The 5,000-nt window shown below is 37.4% G+C and overlaps 1 non-coding gene across 1 annotated transcript in view; it reads right to left on the reverse strand.

Annotated features, from left to right (window-relative positions):
• The window catches only part of LOC143176826 (small subunit ribosomal RNA), a 1,921-nt gene extending 1,763 nt beyond the window's left edge, over positions 1-158 (reverse strand). Inside the window, exon 1 of the ribosomal RNA XR_013001332.1 lies at positions 1-158. This exon is cut by the window's left edge and continues 1,763 nt beyond it. This is a non-coding gene — a ribosomal RNA (small subunit ribosomal RNA).
• Positions 159-5,000: the final 4,842 nt, after the last annotated feature.

Below are 5,000 nucleotides of genomic sequence, written 5' to 3' on the forward strand. Positions count from 1 at the left end.
AATTACCACAGTTATCCAAGTAAATGTGGGTACGATCTAAGGAACCATAACTGATTTAATGAGCCATTCGCGGTTTCACCTTAATACGGCATGTACTGAGACATGCATGGCTTAATCTTTGAGACAAGCATATGACTACTGGCAGGATCAACCAGGGAGCTTCGAGTAAATTTTCATCATACGAAGCAAAAATATGTATGTATATATATATCTTAGTCGCCGACTCTCTCCCCTTAAGAGTCGGATCGACGATACTTTTTCTCGTCTTTAAGACAGTTCTCTTTCTCCTCTCTCTTCTCTCTACTCTCTTCTCTCTTCTCTTTCGAGTTGGTAAATTTCGCTCCACTATTAGATTACCAACTCCGCACGAATTACCACATGGGTATATCCGCGCATATACATCAGGAGGACCTCCAAAAATTTCAAACTCTCCCGTGTATCTCTCCGAGATCTTTTTAGAAGAAAAAGAATCTCGGATGTCACATCGACTTTCAGGTTTGTAAGCACGTATGCTCGAGCGCTCTCCATCGTGTAAGCACGGACATAACGCACGAAGTCCGAAGACCGCGTACGTTAACATGCTGGACATATCGAGAAAGCGCGAACCATGCTAGGCGTACCCATGTCGAGGCCCTCGCGTTAAAGATCATACTCTTCTTTTCGTTCTCTCTTCTTTGCCCAGAAATAATATATATTTCTTATAATATATACCTCTTAGTTTATGTATTTCTCTCTTAGGACACCTCAATTTTATATGTATATATTATATTTCATTCGAACAATTTTTGTTCGTCGCCCCTTTTTGTGTGTAGTATTTCGTTTGGTCTTTGCCATTAAATTTTTGTATACGAAAAATATATTTTCGCTCGGATAGAAAACCCCTTTTGGGTTTCTGAGAGTTGATGTGAGAGTCGTACAAGTATAACGAATATACGTTGTATCCAACCCAACATTCTGGGCTTACCACATAAGGGCCATTCGGTCTGAGACACCGACCCGTGGTCATGCTGTGTAGAGAAAAATTCGCAACGGAACGCGGTACAGAACAGTCGAGGAATGGACCTCGAGGAGCTGAACGACTGCTTCTCGACCGAGATCGTAGAATAGCCGCTCGCCCGCCGCTGCGCCGACCGGTCCGCTCGAACCGACGTGCTCTCTTATAGTAACCAAACGGGCGGCCGCGACGACCGCGGCGCCGGCCGCTCAGCACGGGCGCTTATGGTGGTAAACTGCCGCGCGTACAGACCAACCGGCCGGGCTGCTGGTACTTAGCCGCTGAAACTATGGTCGATTCGAACATATATTAACATACGATTTTTATTCGATAAATCGTTATTGTACATATTAAACGTTAGTTTCCACCGAAAGAAAAATTTTTTAGAATTTTTTTTTTCCAAAAATTGCAAGAGTAAACTTTTTTAATATTCGATTTAAAAATTTTTAAATGCTTAATCCTTACATTAAACTACTGGGAGAACTCAGAAATCATAATGAAAAAAATTACAAAAATTTATTTTTCTCAGAAACTCCGAAAAACAGAGTGGTCGAATCCGTGCAAGCCGGAATTTTTCTAAGTCCCCACGGTCAAGAGTAAACTTTTTTAATAAGCGTTTTAAAATTATTTCAATGTTTAATCCATGCGTAAACATGATGTTTATTAACGTTTTTAACATTAAAAAAAATTACAAAAATTTATTTTTCAAAAAAAATGGAAAAAACCGATTCGTCGGAGCGAGGTGTCCAGCCCGTGCGGTAATTCCAGCAGGCGAATCGGACTTCCCGAAATTTTTCTAAGTCCCACGGTCGACACCAACTTTTTTAATAAGCGTTTTAAAATTATTTCAATGTTTAATCCATGCGTAAACATGACGTTTATTAACGTTTTTAACGTTAAAAAAAATTACAAAAATTTATTTTTCGGAAAAAATGGAAAAAACCGATTCGTCGGAGCGAGCTGTCCAGCCCGTGCGGTAATTCCAGCAGGCGAATCGGACTTCCCGAAATTTTTCTAAGTCCCACGGTCGACACCAACTTTTTTAATAAGCGTTTTAAAATTATTTCAATGTTTAATCCATGCGTAAACATGACGTTTATTAACGTTTTTAACGTTAAAAAAAATTACAAAAATTTATTTTTCGGAAAAAATGGAAAAAACCGATTCGTCGGAGCGAGGTGTCCAGCCCGTGCGGTAATTCCAGCAGGCGAATCGGACTTCCCGAAATTTTTCTAAGTCCCACGGTCGACACCAACTTTTTTAATAAGCGTTTTAAAATTATTTCAATGTTTAATCCATGCGTAAACATGACGTTTATTAACGTTTTTAACATTAAAAAAAATTACAAAAATTTATTTTTCGGAAAAAATGGAAAAAACCGATTCGTCGGAGCGAGCTGTCCAGGCCGTGCGGTAATTCCAGCAGGCGAATCGGACTTCCCGAAATTTTTCTAAGTCCCACGGTCGACACCAACTTTTTTAATAAGCGTTTTAAAATTATTTCAATGTTTAATCCATGCGTAAACATGACGTTTATTAACGTTTTTAACGTTAAAAAAAATTACAAAAATTTATTTTTCGGAAAAAATGGAAAAAACCGATTCGTCGGAGCGAGCTGTCCAGCCCGTGCGGTAATTCCAGCAGGCGAATCGGACTTCCCGAAATTTTTCTAAGTCCCACGGTCGACACCAACTTTTTTAATAAGCGTTTTAAAATTATTTCAATGTTTAATCCATGCGTAAACATGACGTTTATTAACGTTTTTAACGTTAAAAAAAATTACAAAAATTTATTTTTCGGAAAAAATGGAAAAAACCGATTCGTCGGAGCGAGGTGTCCAGCCCGTGCGGTAATTCCAGCAGGCGAATCGGACTTCCCGAAATTTTTCTAAGTCCCACGGTCGACACCAACTTTTTTAATAAGCGTTTTAAAATTATTTCAATGTTTAATCCATGCGTAAACATGACGTTTATTAACGTTTTTAACATTAAAAAAAATTACAAAAATTTATTTTTCGGAAAAAATGGAAAAAACCGATTCGTCGGAGCGAGGTGTCCAGCCCGTGCGGTAATTCCAGCAGGCGAATCGGACTTCCCGAAATTTTTCTAAGTCCCACGGTCGACACCAACTTTTTTAATAAGCGTTTTAAAATTATTTCAATGTTTAATCCATGCGTAAACATGACGTTTATTAACGTTTTTAACGTTAAAAAAAATTACAAAAATTTATTTTTCGGAAAAAATGGAAAAAACCGATTCGTCGGAGCGAGGTGTCCAGCCCGTGCGGTAATTCCAGCAGGCGATCCGGGGTACTCGAAATTTTTCTAAGTCCCGACGGTCAAGAGTAAACTTTTTCATCACATATTTCAAAATTTTTTTAATGTTTAATCCACGCATAAAAACGCAGTTTATTAACGTTTTTAACGTTGAGAAAATTGACAAAAATTTTTTTTTCACTGAAAATGGAAAAAATGTATCGGTCGATGCGGGCTATCCAGGCCGTGCGGTAATTCCAGCAGGCGATCCGGGGTACTCGAAATTTTTCTAAGTCCCGACGGTCAAGAGTAAACTTTTTCATCACATATTTCAAAATTTTTTTAATGTTTAATCCACGCATAAAAACGCAGTTTATTAACGTTTTTAACGTTGAGAAAATTGACAAAAATTTTTTTTTCACTGAAAATGGAAAAAATGTATCGGTCGATGCGGGCTATCCAGGCCGTGCGGTAATTCCAGCAGGCGATCCGGGGTACTCGAAATTTTTCTAAGTCCCGACGGTCAAGAGTAAACTTTTTCATCACATATTTCAAAATTTTTTTAATGTTTAATCCACGCATAAAAACGCAGTTTATTAACGTTTTTAACGTTGAGAAAATTGACAAAAATTTTTTTTTCACTGAAAATGGAAAAAATGTATCGGTCGATGCGGGCTGTCCAGGCCGTGCGGTAATTCCAGCAGGCGATCCGAGGTACTCGAAATTTTTCTAAGTCCGAACGGTCAAGAGTAAACTTTTTCATCACATATTTCAAAATTTTTTTAATGTTTAATCCACGCATAAAAACGCAGTTTATTAACGTTTTTAACGTTGAGAAAATTGACAAAAATTTTTTTTTCACTGAAAATGGAAAAAATGTATCGGTCGATGCGAGCTGTCCAGGCCGTGCGGTAATTCCAGCAGGCGAATCGGACTTCCCGAAATTTTTCTAAGTCCCACGGTCAAGAGTAAACTTTTTTAATAAGCGTTTTAAAATTATTTCAATGTTTAATCCATGCGTAAACATGATGTTTATTAACGTTTTTAACATTAAAAAAAATTACAAAAATTTATTTTTCAAAAAAAATGGAAAAAACCGATTCGTCGGAGCGAGGTGTCCAGCCCGTGCGGTAATTCCAGCAGGCGAATCGGACTTCCCGAAATTTTTCTAAGTCCCACGGTCGACACCAACTTTTTTAATAAGCGTTTTAAAATTATTTCAATGTTTAATCCATGCGTAAACATGACGTTTATTAACGTTTTTAACGTTAAAAAAAATTACAAAAATTTATTTTTCGGAAAAAATGGAAAAAACCGATTCGTCGGAGCGAGCTGTCCAGCCCGTGCGGTAATTCCAGCAGGCGAATCGGACTTCCCGAAATTTTTCTAAGTCCCACGGTCGACACCAACTTTTTTAATAAGCGTTTTAAAATTATTTCAATGTTTAATCCATGCGTAAACATGACGTTTATTAACGTTTTTAACGTTAAAAAAAATTACAAAAATTTATTTTTCGGAAAAAATGGAAAAAACCGATTCGTCGGAGCGAGGTGTCCAGCCCGTGCGGTAATTCCAGCAGGCGAATCGGACTTCCCGAAATTTTTCTAAGTCCCACGGTCAAGAGTAAACTTTTTTAATAAGCGTTTTAAAATTATTTCAATGTTTAATCCATGCGTAAACATGATGTTTATTAACGTTTTTAACATTAAAAAAAATTACAAAAATTTATTTTTCAAAAAAAATGGAAAAAACC

The sequence above is a fragment of the Nomia melanderi genome, unplaced genomic scaffold (assembly GCF_051020985.1).
Source record: "Nomia melanderi isolate GNS246 unplaced genomic scaffold, iyNomMela1 scaffold0896, whole genome shotgun sequence".
Lineage (NCBI taxonomy): Eukaryota > Metazoa > Arthropoda > Insecta > Hymenoptera > Halictidae > Nomia > Nomia melanderi.